We start from the raw sequence: 15976 nt of genomic DNA on the forward strand, positions 1-15976 counted from the left end.
TGACTTAAATAATTACAGTACGCTTTAATTAGAACTTATGAATTAAGTCAAATAATAATAACGATGTGTAACCAAATTAAATACTGCTCATTTATGGCAATGCGTTACTCTTGCAAGTATAAATATATAGGTCTGTATAAAGAGCGAGCCAGCGCGTGCCAGATATTCTTTATTTTATAAAAGCTGAAAATTTTAAACAAATATCTTCCCAGTTTTGGTGGCAATACGCAGAGAAACTTTCAGCTTTTATAAAATAACGAAGATCTGGCACGCGCATGCTCTCTCTCTAATAGGGATGTCGCTTATGTCAAAAATAAATATTATTTCTTAGATCTCCAAATCTCTCAGTCTTCTAAAATACGTAAAATCCACTCCTTTGTTAGTTTTATGTGTGATAATCTTTTTAAATTATCTATTAAACTAAAAAAGCACGTCAAATGATTGTGACGTCACATGCCAGTATTTCATAGAAGCACGCATAGTAAGCGCGCGTTTTGACGTTTGATAAAAAGTTACTGATTTGACTAGTTGTCAAATACCGTATTATTTACAATTCATTGGAATGTGAACATTTCGCGATGATGAGTAATAGATACTATTGGAATGTTGCGATAAAAGGCAATCGAGATATAAGTAAACAATCGTTTCCTCAAAAGGAGGATACGATAAATCCGAATTCTTTAAATTATTACCCATACAGACATCGATAGTCGTACCTACGTCATGCATTATTGATGACGCTATCCGATTAGCGGTATTTGATTGGCGCTAATTTACATTTTTTCAATATTTTGTAGAAAATAATATTATGAACATAAGTTCTGTTAAATATATTTTTAGAGATTGTATTATTTCCGTGTCAAAAGACTTGAGGATTGTCATAGAATATAGACTATTTTTAGGAAACCAAATCGTAAACAACTAACGCTTTAGTAATTTAAAAACAAGTTGACAGAAATGTCCTTTTAATTTTACAAGATTAATGATGATTTCAGTAAAACGTTAGGTACTTATTATTTTTTTAACATATTCATATCTGAAGCTAAAAATCTAAAAGAGAGAACACTCATAAATCTCCTTAATAGATAGAGTAAAACAGTATTTTGTGCACTTCCTTTTCGTTAATGAATAAGTATGTTTTAGTTTTAAATACAAATAAATCAAAAAGAAACAAACAAGTACAAAGCATCTGCTTGCAGTAGGTAGGGATTTCTCTAAAATAAAATAATAATTTGTACAGGCATAATAATATATCTAATTGCACATAATATCTTAATACGTGATTTATCATCCCAACACAGAACGGAGAAGGGTATAGGTATAAGATTTTAAAGTACCGTGAGAAATTTCAGCATGCATCTACAGCGTTGCGTAAGATATCAACTTGAGTCTGGTTTCCATACTAATCGATTGGTATTTAAATACGAGTTATACCTACGTATTTCCAATATTTTAAGAGTCAAAATTAATAAACAGAAAAGACTTGTTTTATATTGATTAGCTCACTGTAAAATTGCTTTGGACCCTAAAAATTCAATTCCTTCATAGTTCATTTCTTCATAAGTACCTATTTGTACCTCTTCGTCATACTGCGTAAGCAGTTAAATTGTTTTGACTTTAAAGTTCAGTGCCTGGAGTAGGCCTGGAGTGTAAGTTTTCATCTTGAAAAACATGACACCGGTGATCGGATTCTCGTTAATTTGCCAAAGTATGAATATTTCAAACATCAAGTTTACCCGTCTCTACATGGCATTGCTACACGGCCTTAGGTTAAGGAACTATGGCCATACTAAATGACAGATACATTAACCATCGTGTTCTGTGCTCATGTCATTAGGTATGTTAAAGTTAGATGGCTGGGTTACGCAAACGAGTTGGTTCCGTAGCCCAGCCACCAGGCGATACGAGGAACGCCGTGTGCCGAGGAGCTTAGTCGGTAAGAATGCGACATAACCTCCGTGCCTCCCCGGGCGCGGTAGTACCCTCGAGAATTTCCCCACGAAAACCCTCTTGCCTAGACGAGTAACAAATAAGAATATCTATAGATAGACCTATACTAATTATCTTTACAGCAGTCAATTTCTTCCAACCACTGTCGGATTTTATAACATTAATAGGGATCATAAAATAGAGCAGTTGCTTCTCAATGAAGCAATTATTCAGAAAGCTTTTTTCGTGCAATTTACCTAAATGTAGCAAAAACACGATAGCAAGTTGATCGTAGCTTATGCATAATATTCATTCCAACTTAGACGGCACAGAATCAAAATGATTCTGACAAGCTAGCTTTAACTCTACGGCATTAATTTAAAGGTAGCTTACTGCATACGACTACAATAGCGCAGAAGCTGCCACACTTACTTAGAGGAGTCGCACCCAAAAGTTCTGTACTAACAACTTATATGTATATTTAAAAAAATTGCAACTACGTGTCCGATCTCCTATAAGTAAATGCATAGGTACAATCATGGTACAGTTGGATTAGTAACCTAACCTTTGTTCAGAACTTTTCTATTTCTAAGTAATAGCTCCATCCTGTTTCATTCTGAGTTCTTCTGACTCATCTCTACAAAACACTGTGAGTATTATAAATACAACCCGATTAGGTACTCCTCGAATTTAGGCCTATTAATAATCCCGGACATAGAGTCAGTTGCGTTAAGTGTATTAGTAATATATTATATTTATAAGTAAGGGGGCGTCTGAACAAATGTTCTGACTCACTATCTTTCGCTGAAAATGATGAAGCATTGGAGTCTGCCCGACCAAATGTGTTCATTGTAATTTGTAGCCCTACTTAAGATTATTCCTACTAACATGTTGATAACCGTAGTAGACACGGACGCACGATAAATATGATGTGTCATCATGTTTGCTATTACCATATTATTAGCTAAACTTATCCCCTTCTTTTTTTGCAATCGCCTATTTGTCAGGCAATCAGACAACCAGGGTTTTTTTGTTCTTCTACCTTATTGAAAATAGACATAGCATTTAGGAGAACTGAGAGGTTCTTGAAAAATGAATTTGTAAGGTTTTCACTACAGAGACAAAGCTTAAATGCTTCTTTAGTACATAAATGAAGATACTTTTACCACGGTAAAATAAAGGATTCCCACAGGATTTTGAAAACCTTACCGGACGTTATAAGGGTTTTTTTTGAAGTACGAAACCCCAAAAATTCTTAAAGCTAGCCTTATCTATTTGACTACCTATTAATCATGCCTACGAGGAATCGTGCCAAGAATACTTACTGCATTTCTGCGTGGAACAGCCGGGCTGTTCCTTTGCGGAAAAGGTGAGCCAGCCCTTCTGTCACCAGATGAGGCCTATTAACCGCGGTGAAATATCTCGTAAAGATTTTTTTGGACTAAGACTCCATGACCCCAGGGTATCACTTGTCCATTAGATATACAGTACGTGGCAGAAAGTAATGTATATCGACATTTAGAAGGAGTCTCTGTCGCTGAGACCGACAAAACGTCATATAGGTATGAGTGACAGAGACAGCGCTCTACAAAGCCGAAACGTCATTCTAAAGGCCGATATATATACATTATTTTCTGCCACGTAGGTACCTACCGTAGTACTTAATACATATTATCTCCCGCGCAGTTGGCTAATCTCTATTGAGATTCGCCGCCGTGCCCGAAATTCGGTTGGGACAGTGATGTGGTTACTCTATGGGTTGGGAGGACATCATTATTATGTAGTTCAATTTTCCTCTAAAGTTGACACAAAATTACACGCTCTGAACTCATTAAATTTTTCCTTTAACAGTCAAAATACGGCCTACGGCTATTATACCTACCTAATACTAAATAGGGTCTTAGACTATAGTAATAAATTGATGTAATTTTTGTATAGTGGTAGTTTACGGGGCTAGAATAATTTTCAAAAAATCGTGATTTTTATTTATTTTTAACATAATAAATTACCACGCCGCACTGTACGGAAAGCGAATAATGATGTCACAATGCGTAAACGAAAAATATTTTTCAACTTTTAAATATGAAAATATTTTCCAGCAGATATTACTGTATTTTTATGTTAAAAAATTGAAAAAATATGTGAAAGACCCTGCTTCGGTTAAGGACTGATAGTGTATTTGTTACGAGTTTGGTGATTCACTACTAGTATTTTACCTACTTATTCAATGCATTTCTATAAGTCGATTGTCAGTGTTCATTGACATGTGAATGCTTGGTTCAAGTATTTCAACATAATGTGTAATGTCCTTGTCTAGCCTGAGATATAACGAGACCAGTGTTGTTTACCTATTCGTAGTTTGTCAATTAGTTATACCTAAAGCCATTTTGATATAAAAAAAAGCATAGACTTATGATACTAAAAAAAGGAAAAGGTGACTAACTGATTGACTGATCTATCAAAACGCACAGCTCAAACTACTGGACGGATATAGCTATTAAGACGTGGACGCCTACGATGGTAAGAAATAATTTTTGAAAATTCAACCCCTAAGGTGATGAAATAGGGGTTTGAAATTTGTGTAGTGAAATTTGTTTTAATATAAATGCGAAAGTGTGTCTGTCTGTCAGTCTGCTAGCTTTTCATGGTCCATCTGCTTAACCAATGTTGAAGAAATTTGGTACAGAGACAGCTTGCTACCCGGAAAAGGACATGGTCTACTTTTGGTCCCGAAGAAACAGAGTTTCTACAGGATTTTTAAAAAGCTAAGTAGGTTCATGTGAACGAAGTTGCCGGCATCATTTACTTACATCCTGGAGACGGACATAGACTGCTTTTTATCCCGAAAAATCAAAGAGTTCCTGCAGGTTTTTCCCACAGGTTTACAAATAACTATCTACCTAGCGAGCTGGTGGGTCACCTGGTATTAAGCGTTTACCGCTGCGACCATCGATTATACCAAGAGTAGCTTTATAGGAAAGCTCTAGTCGCAGGAATTATATATAATGTTACAAACTTTTTATATAAATAAAACGGATATTTATTATAATGATACCTTATCATTATAATAATAAATGTTAATAATTACTTAACAGAGGTAATTATTACAGCCTGTTTTAATTTTTTTATGAATACCTACTTGTAAATTTTGTTATAGTAATGCCAACCAATGCCCACAAGATCCTACCAGACTCCAGAGGCAAGTAGCCACTGGCTAAATCAATCAAAATTTTTAATAGCTTGATTCTGGTGACAGAATGGCTGGCTCTTTTTTTTCGGAAAGGATCAGCCTGGCTGTCCAACGCGGAAATGCAGCCAGTATTCTTGGCACCATTCCACGTGGGCATGATTTGTACAATTATTTGGTAAGGCTAGCTTTAAGTTTTACTGTAATATTTTCAATTTAAAAAAAATTATAGATCTAAGTTAGGACGAATCGGATACAGATAGGTATTGGGCTGGTATATATTCACATCATCGTAGAGTTTATGTATAGGTATAATCCGCGACAGGTTGAGATGGCAATCGGGGTATGAGGCGGGGGAACGCCCCGCACACCCGCACGTCACCCGCGCTCGCCCATACCGGGTTAGCGCACGGGATGTACCTATGGGTGTGCGGGGCGTTCCCTCCCCGATTGCCATTTCAACCTGTCGCGTATTATACCTACGTGTAGCGTAGTTGGACAAAGAAAAGCTCTGTGATTTCACGTCACTTGATGCGAAACTTATGCATGGCAGGGTATGAGGCGGGGGGCCGCCTCATACCCCGATTGTCATCTCTACCTGTCTCGTGTTATAGTTAGCTTAAAGTTCCACCCATTGTTCAAATCTGAAAGGTACATTTAAAATATTTCTAAAATTACAGTATACTATCATCATCATAATGGTCAGTGCATCGCTGGCCCACTACTGAGCACAGGTTTCCGCCCAGAATGAGAGGGGTTTAGGCCATAGTCCGCCAGTTAACGAACAGTGCAGACTGGTAGACTTCACACTCCTTCGAGAGCATTTATGGAGAACTCTCAGGCATGCAGATTTCTTAATAATGTTTACCTTCACCATTAAAGCAAGTGATATTTAAATGCTAGCTTAAACCGCACATAACCCCGAAAAGGTAGAGGTGCGTGCCCGGAATCGAACGTGTGACCTCCAGAATAGGAGGCGGACGTCTTAACCACTAGGTTGTCACAGCTTATAATATATTCTATGGTAAATAATTATATTGAATAAGTATTTATATGGTAGGTATACATATAATTGCATTGAATAAGTATCTAATGGTAGGTATTTTATTATAAACTATATGTATTTGAGTATCAGTAAAATAAGTAATGATTTTTATGAAAAATCTAAAAAAAATCACCCCAATGTTAAGGGCCTGTGTTGTGTAGTGACTGTGTTGTTAGGGTCACCACAAAAGCGGTCACATGTTGCTAATGTATTCGATTATGTATTTTGTGGATGAAGAATATTAATTTGTAGAGGCTTAGCCTCTATTTTCGTATATTCTATTTCGAATAACAAAAAATGTTTCTCCATCAACAGGTTTATTGGTATTAGCGTGGTAGTGATCGGACATCGCACTAAGTGACAAGAATAAAATACACACAATTTAATATACGCACATTAGAATAAAATATGCAAAATTAATTAGCAAAATATTCGGGCACATCCCCGAATTTTATGGTTAAGCTGTGAACGAATGAAATTGTTTGAAACATTAACTAATATTTACCTACTTAACTCTATCCCATCGCTAAGTTACGTAAACTTAAATAAGTAGGTACTTACGTACTCATAAATACCGACAACGTGTATGAGAAGGCGACTTGCTCGTTGCTTATATGCAACTTTCTAATATAAAGTTACATACGTGCATTAAATAAAATAATTGCGTTCAACTAAAAAAATAAACAAAATATTAATTACCTTTCGGTTCAGCTCTCGATTTTCCTTCAATTATGCCATTCAATTAAGTATTTTACCTACACTTCACTTTCAGTACACTCGGAAAAGCCCGTTAAGTTAACAGAAAATCGCACTGAACGTAAACAAAGGGGCAAGTGAGACACAAGTTTAATTTAAGAAAGCGGGGCGATTTAAAACTTTTTCGTTTTCAAGTGGTGGTCAGTGTCGTACGTGTGGTAGGTTCGTATGCGTACGCTCGTGCGTGTTCGCGAGACTCGAGAGTGAAGAGCCACGCAGGCTGGCGGGCAGGCGGCAGGCAGCGCGTGCACTGAGCGCTCGGCGTGGCGTGGTGTGGTCGCCGTGGCCGGTCGGTCTCCGCGGCCGGCCGCCGCGAGACTCTGCCCCGCGCGTGCGCCGGACCTGTTCCGAGCACCACTATCTCGATCCTCGAGCTATGTTTATACCGCGACAATCGGCCTGTCGCGTCTGATGGGGCTTAACTCAACTTCTGATCCTATACAGTACCTACTATCACTTTTATAAGTCGCATCGGCAATATTCGTAAGCGCAGAAAATCGCAACCTACATAAGTAGCTTATAAAAGTGGTACTTAGTAAGTACTGTAACTGTACGATCTACGATCATCTTCATCCTCCTGAATCTATTAAAATCCTATTTTTTCAGATTTTATCTGATCACTTTAAACATAATTAAATACACAATAAATGTATGTAGGTATATCTGGAATAACTTACCTTTCAAATGTAAAAGAGTATAGGTGCAGTGGTTCCGGATATTACCCTTCATATACACACAAACTCATAAAATTCGCACTCTTTCATTATAATGTATGTTGCTTAGTATAGATTAGGGTAGAATCATATAGTATTGAAAAGTGATTGGTATCAATCAATAAGGATTGGACCAGTGTCTAAACCTGCATCAATCATTATTACAATCTCAATTGTTCCGATTGGCTGAATTTGTGCGATTCTTGTTGCAACAATGCATTGTAGCCAATAGTGAGCGAGCGTCAACCAATCAGAGATCATTGCGATCGTGACATTGTAGCTGTCACTCTCCCGCAATCGCGCAGCTGGGCACTGTTACAGTTGCTAACGATATGACCTAACACCTAATGGACATGTAAATATGTAATTTCATGCTTGATTTGGTAATACTTTTTTATGTAAATAATTATCTAAGTGATATACAATGGCCCTACCGGGGTTGTTTGACAGCGACAATGTCACGATCGCAATCATCTCTGATTGGTTAATGATCGCTCACTATTGGCCACAATGCATTGTTGCAAAAGAAAGATATAGAATATCTATGAAATAAAAAATATTTATACATTTCCTGAATGTTTTAGGTATTCTATAGAATGCCAAGATATTTTTTGCAATACCAGACTATTTTAATGTAGATAACGGGTACATAACACGATTAATTTGGCGTTTTTATATGTCGATATTTCAACCCAATTGCACTGGTCGTGGTCCCACGCGAACATTGTAATTGGGTTATACCCGTTATCTACATTAAAATACTTATATCGTTAAACCACGAAATAAGCTTAAAATCATTAATACCAGAGTATATAGATTGACGGTAACATCTACACAAAATACAAATACCACCAGTGTTCAATTAATTTTCCTTTAATGATTATGCTTGTTAAAAATAAATATTATTTTCATGAAAGACAAAATTGTCCTGTGATGTGTAAACCTATATTTAAGTAGCATCACCATGATTAGTGTCATCATATTATTATGGATCCGAGACATGGTCGATAACTATGGGGCTCATAAGAAAGCTCAGATGAGGAGATCCGTAGGAGAACTAGAGTAACCGACATAGCTCAACGGGTTGCGAAGCTGAAGTGGCAATGGGCAGGGCACATAGTTCGTACAACCGATAGACGTTGGGGTCCCAAGGTGCTGGAATGGCGACCTCGCACCGGAAGACGCAGCGTTGGAAGACCACCCACTAGGTGGACGGACGACATCAGCCGAGTCGCAGGGAGCCGCTGGATCCAGGCGGCGCAAGACCGTGGCGTGTGGAAGTCCAAGAGACCTATGTCCAGCAGTGGACGTCTATTGGTTGATGATGATGATGACCATGATTATTTGCAACGTACATAATATTATCTATCGTACAAACTCTAGCCAGTGCAATACTAGTTTGCGCAAGTTCTGTCTTTTTTCCATAAAAAAGTCGTATGACCTGACACTGATGTCGTAATTAGTGTCGCAATAAAAACGTATCTTCGAGAGCCTGCTCAGTGCTCAGTGTTCTGACACAATCACTGCACAGTCTGCACTCACTCTCTATGTCTTGGCAAGTAAATTTCACAAGATAACACCAAGTGCGCGACAGGTCGAGATGGCAATCGGGGAATGAGGCAAGGGGACGCCCCGCACACCCACACGTTACCCCCACCGGATTAGCGCGGGGGCTGTGCGGGGCGTTACCTCCCCGATTGCCATTTCGACCTGTCGTGTCTCCGTTATTCTATATCTCCCGTTAGTACTATTATATTATCTTCTGTGCTCCCAGGCACTCACCTATACGTATATATAACTTTTGACCTATGTCCGTTTTAACTTTTAAGACATTACTAAATTAATTTACTTGCTTTAACAGTGCATGTTAACATCCTGAGGAAACCTACATGCCTCAGAATATTCTCAATGTGTGTGAACTCTACCAATCCGCACTTGGCCAGCATGATGGACTGTGCCTGTTGCCATTTTTTTCTTCTGAGAGAAGACCCGTGCTCAGTAGTGTAGTGGGCTGCCGTTGGATCGAGATTATGTTGACGATGATGATACTGACAGAATCTATACAACAACTATTAATCAGGGTTAGCTTATTCTAAGTATATTAAAGCCTTACAATAGTATATATTTAGGTAGATAACGGTGCCTTATTGCTAAAATTATTACTAGCTATGTTAAATTATTTATTCTAAATATATAAAAGGAAAAGGTGACTGACTGACTGACTGATCTATCAACGCACAGCTCAAACTACTGGACCGATCAGGCTGAAATTTGGCATGCAGATATTTATTATGACGTAGGCATCCGCTAAGAGAGGATTTTTAAAAATCAACCCATAAGGGGGTGAAATAGGGGTTTGAAATTTGTGTAATTCACGCGGACGAAGTAGCGAGCATAAGCTAGTGATCTTATATACGTTCAGCACATTCTTGTACGAGGTTGTTATTTCTGTGCCAAGCTCGAACTCGAGTCTTAACCTAGGTAAGTGTTAGTAAGTAGATCCCTATTAATCTGTGGTAAGTAGTAAGCGTAAGTAGTAAAGCGCCCAACTGTTTACGCGGTATCTGAGGAGCAGAAGCAATTGTCTAAAACCTGCATCAATCATTATTACAATCTCAATTGTTCTGATTGGCTGAATTTGTGCGATTCTTGTTGCAACAATGCATTGTGGCCAATAGTGAGCGAGCATTAACCAATCAGAGATGATTGCAATCGTGACATTGTAGCTGTCAAACAACACACACCACAGGTGTGTCGTGGAGCTTAAAGCGGTGAACTACAAGTGAAGGCGTTCAAAGTTTAAACGCTTTGAAGTGCTCTGTTATACTTACGACAAAATATAATATATAAACCACGTTGTACCCTGTACTTTGTAGCTGCGCATTTTGTTTGTTTCAGTCTTTGATGTAAGTATGAACTGTACAGAAGCTAAGCATTCAAAGCAAAATCATTATTCAAAATAGATACCATAGTTCACTTTTTGATTTTACTTAGTAAACGTAAACTTAAAAATAAAGCTACGAGGGTTTCAAACGCGCCCTGGTCTGAAAGAGCCCACAGCAAACTAAGTTGGATATTTTTTTTTTTAGGGTTCCGTACCTCACAAGGAATAAGGAAACCTTACAGGATCACTTTGTTGTCTATCTGTCTGTCCGTCTGTCCGTCGTGTCTGTCAAAAAAACTATAGGGTAGGTGCTTCCCATTGACCTAGAATATGAAATAAAAAAGTAGGTAGGTAGGTCTTGTAACACAAGTAAAGGAATAAATTTGAAAACCGTGAATTTGTGGTTACAGAAAAAAAATTAAATGTGTTCATGAACAAATATTAATATTTTATACCAAGTGGGGTATCATAGGAAAGGGAAACAGATTTTTATTTATTTTTATGCATAATAGTTTTTGATTTATCGTGCAAAATGTCGAAAAAATACGACTGTAATATGGAACCATCGGTGCGAGAGTCTGACTCGCACTTGGCGGGTTTTTACTATCACCGTTTACGTCACAAACTGCCCCCAAAACAAAGCTCAATCAAAGCTCAAAATTATAACTAAGCCTAAGATAGTTTATTAATTTTATGTACCATGTCAACGTCTGTACTTTGTAACGTGATTGCGCTCGCCTTCCATGTACTTATATATCGCACGGACCACACACCTATTCAATAAGTACAATATCTCAGCGCTTTATCAAGAACACTTTTGACACTCGTAAATAAATGCATTGGAGATAAAAGTAGACTAGTTTATTAGGAACGCTCGAGAACACATTGTGGAGGTCGGGGACTGATAAAGGCAAAGTAAAACAATAAGAAACAATATGCTTTGAACTTATTAATTTTTCAATAAAATTTTATTCGGTATTTTTTAATTAAGATACCTACTTAGGCAAAAGTTAATAAACTCATACTAATAATAATCATTTATGTATTCGTGTTATTGTTAAACTTCTTATTAATGTTTTAAAATTAACAAGATAAGTAAAAGGTAAATAAAACCGTACCCAATTACGTATTGATGATTCAGATTTTAGACTAACATGAACATATGCGAAACCTAGATAAAGGAACCTATTGACAACCCCCGTGAGTTACTAAATACATCATCATGATCAATTCCATCGCTGGCTCACTACAGAGAACGGGTCTCCTATCAGAGGTGAGAAGCGTAACCTTAGACTACAACGCTGGCCAAGTGCGGATTAGCATACTTCACACACCTTAGAGAATATCAATATGAACAACAGTATCAGGTTTCCTCACGATGTTTTCCTTCACCGTTATAACAAGGCATATTTAATTACTTGAAACGCACGTAACGCCGAAAAGTTAGAGGTGAGTGCCCGGGGTCGAACCCCCGACCTCTGATTGGGAGGCGGATGTCCTAACCACTAGGCTATCACAGCTTAATTCCTATACATAGTTGTTTGTAACAGGATTGGTAGGTACAATTTAGGTACTTACTTTTATAATCACCGGCACATCCGTAACCACACACAATAGGCTGTGTAATATATAATAAAAATCTGTTTTAGAATGTACAGGTGAAGACCTTTCATATGATACCCCACTTGATATAGTCACTCACTTCGAAAGTTGAGAATACTAATTATTAGTTCATGACCACAATTTAATTTTTTTGTGTGATCTAACCCTAAATTCACGGTTTTCAGATTTTTCCCCAAATGTCAGCTATAAGATCTACCTACCTGCCAAATTTCATGATTGTAAGTCAACGGGAAGTACCCTGTAGGTTTCTTGACAGACAGACGGACAGACAGACAGACAGACAGACAGACAGACAGACAGGCAGACAGACAGACAACAAAGTGATCCTATAAGGGTTCCGTTTTTCTTTTTGAGGTACGGAACCCTAAAAAATAATTAAAAGCCTATTGCAGTACAGAAGTAGGTTGTTGCTCTGCAAGTTCCATTGAGTACCCATTGACTACACACTTCGAACAAACAAATTGTTAGTCAGACCACGACCTAATCCTAGTTATGTTATCTAGTCCACCTCTTATATTAATTCTGAAACTTAATAAAATTAATCTATAAGTAGTATTGTTATTCTGCAAGGGGTGCAACTTTAGATAGTTATATTTTATTGATAGTGTCTATTAAAACTTTATATTGTGTTCTTTTTAATAATTATTATATTGACGTCGCGTAGTACACGAGTCATGCTCAGACAGTTTATCTGGCGACAGATTTAATTAGCTATATTTATAAACTATGTATGGGCAATTTAAAAACCTCACGCTTATTATAAAGCGTAATAATGTCGGAGCCGATTACATTTAATTATCTCGTCTTTATTGTGTTAACACTACATTAAAGCTGCGAAATTTTGCGTTCACATCTTAGAAACAAATAGGCAGATGAATTAAAAATTTAAGTCATCCTCAATGTGTGGAATGGATGGGTCTAGCGGTCAAATTTATGAAAACCCCTTTTTGTGCCGGGGTCCAAAAAGTTACTATTACTTACTGATTTAGGTATGACTAGCTATGCCCGCGACTTCGTCCGCGTATTGTATGTATTTTACCCCGTTAGGATAAAATTTTCAAAAATCCTTTCTTAGCGAATGTCTTTGTCATAATAAGTTCATTTACATGACAAATTTCAGTCCAGTCCGTCCAGTAGTTTGAGATCTACGTTGATAGATCAGACAGTCACCTTTACCTTTTATATATATTTACCTAGAAGAAGACTCTCTTAAAGCATTCCAACTCTACTACTTACCTACTCTGGTTCTCCTACAGATCTCTTCATTTCTGATTTGATCACGTAGAGACCACTATACCTTCGATTACCTCATAATAAATTTGCCACATTGACTAGATGCCTTAGAAATTGCAGTTAAAATATTAATATATTAGGTTTATAAAGTTAAATTATCCTCAGATCCTGCTCAGATTGGATTTGTAATTGATGTCATTGTTTTGTGTTTTATATTGAGAACTGGCCAAATAGGACACAGTCGTTTGGCAAGATACCGCCTAGCCTACTCCACGATTTATTAAAACTTAAGGGCAATTTCTATGAGAATAAGCGAAGCATGAGGTAATTATTATTATTGTTTGTAGTTGTAACAGAAAAGGCAGATAGCCATGAGCAAGCTTTTTCATTTAACAAATATGTTGCTGTTTCCGTTTCTTGCTTATCATATTCGTTGCAACGACGACGACGGACGGTTTAAATATATAATTCCAAAATATTTCTAAAATAAGCACTTGATCGTCATTCATCCACATGGATTTCAGCTGTGCGATTGCGGTAGAATGACAGCTACAATGTCACGATCGCAATCACCTCTAATTGGTTGACACTCGCTCACTATTGGCTACAATGATTTGTTGCACCAAGAATCGCACAAATTCAACCAATCGCAACAATTGAGATTGTGATAATGATTGATTGATGATTTGTTATGGATGATAATGGTCCAAAAGTCATTTGTGGAAATGAGTATACAAAATTCCGCAATCAATTTTTTACACAACAAAATTTAAAAATCTATTAAAATTATGCTCCCGAATAATGGCATATTAAACAATCGAAGATTATATAAATGACTAAATGACTAGATGATGCCCGCGACTTCGTCCGCGTGGATTTAGGTTTTTTAAAATCCCGTGGAAACTCTTCAATTTTCCGGGTTAAAAAGTAGCCTATGTCCTTCCCCGGGGATATAAGCTAACTCTGTACCAAATTTCATCCAAATCGGTTGAACGGTTGGGCCGTGAAAAGCTAGCAGACAGACAGACAGACAGACAGACAGACATACTTTCGCATTTATAATATTAGTATGGATAAATGAGTGTGGATTTGACCTGCTGCTCGCTCCAGCAATGTGCGGGACTTCAATTACTTTTATACATGGCATACTTAATATTGTAGGTAAATCAAATCTTTGAAAAGAGCAACCGCCGAGTTTTTTACTGGTTCTTCTCGGTAGGAAAGGCATTCCGAACCAGTGGTAGATTTACATTTGACGTTTCAAAAGTATTTGTAAAAGTTTAATTGAATAAAAAATATTTTGATTGGCTGCACTATTTTATGATTGGATATGTTCGATAGCTATGCTAGAAGATTTTGGAGCACGAAACGGCTGTTCGGTTATACAGCACATAAACTTGCTTACCTACTGTAAGATGAATATTAATTTGTTATCATAATTAGACTCTGAATGTAGGAACACCGTATAAATTAAATTATTTGTTGTTTAATATTTTTCATTTTATCAAAAGGTACATAGGTAAATAGGTACTTATAAAGAATAATGTACGTAAACAGCGAACTTTTCTACGTTCTTAACGTATTTCAAATTATTGTTACGTTAAGAACGTAGAAAAATTCTATGTTTGTTATAGGTGAACAAGTACAATTATGTGGCAAACGCTTATTTATTCGCAAGTATCTCGACATGGTATGTAATTTCCCGTGCTCGATCTAATACGACCGTCGCGACGCGACGCGGTGCGGCGCCAGCTCCGTCGGCATCCTATAAAGGCCGCTTATGCTAATATACCACAGGGCTGCCAACATCTACATATTTAAATATAAGAAAAACCTTGGCTTTCAGGAGCCTCTACTTACATAGAAGTTTAAAGGTTGCAGGCAGCTGTCACCTACAGCTTTATTACCTACCTGTTATCTCCCAAATCCACCATGATCCATACAAACATTTCTAACCAATACACAGAGAAACTTTCAGCTTTCATATGAGAACCTCCTCCTTTTTTTGAAGTCGGTTAAAAATAACGAAGGTATGGCACGCACTGGCTCTTAGTCTATTAGCACTAGCAGCTGTTTGCATAATTTGATAACGATAAAAAAAGAAAAATAGATGACTTTTCAGATTTGGAGCGATTCAATCGCTGTATTGTCAGCTACATCGCAATTGCCGCTATTTCCACGTCCACACAAATCGCCAGCGACTCGCTGTCGGCCAAAGTTGCTACCGTGTGTACCCAGCATTATTATGAACCATTCACCATCAAAACCGTTTTTACAACAACATCGTTTATATAAAGACGTACCTACCTATCGGTTATAGCGAGTCAAAGTCAGCTATTTGTATAGCATAAAGAGTTTACACTAGCTATTGCCTTTTGCGACCTAAGCATAATCGTGGACTTTTTGATGTTATAACAGATTTTTACTGTATTTAGAAACATTTCACCCTTATCGTATTAACAGCTTTTTAACTTTTAGACGCTCTTGTAACTATACTTCAACGTGACATTTGGCGAAATGCTTTGTACTTTGGCTTTCAATCTGGCATTACTATGACAGCCAAAAATCAAAAGAAGAAGAAAACGAAGTCCCCACGGCTAAATGTT

The 15976-nt window shown here is 37.3% G+C and overlaps 1 protein-coding gene across 1 annotated transcript in view; it reads right to left on the reverse strand.

The window, feature by feature from the left end:
- Positions 1-7245, reverse strand: part of cv-2 (crossveinless 2) — an 82467-nt gene extending 75222 nt beyond the window's left edge. Inside the window, exon 1 of the mRNA XM_034983731.2 lies at positions 6861-7245. The gene's annotated coding sequence lies outside the window, so the exon portion shown is untranslated. The remainder of the gene's footprint in view (positions 1-6860) is intronic.
- Between the last annotated feature and the right edge of the window lie 8731 nt (positions 7246-15976).

Source organism: Maniola hyperantus, chromosome 3, assembly GCF_902806685.2.
Source record: "Maniola hyperantus chromosome 3, iAphHyp1.2, whole genome shotgun sequence".
Taxonomy (NCBI): Eukaryota; Metazoa; Arthropoda; class Insecta; order Lepidoptera; family Nymphalidae; genus Maniola; species Maniola hyperantus.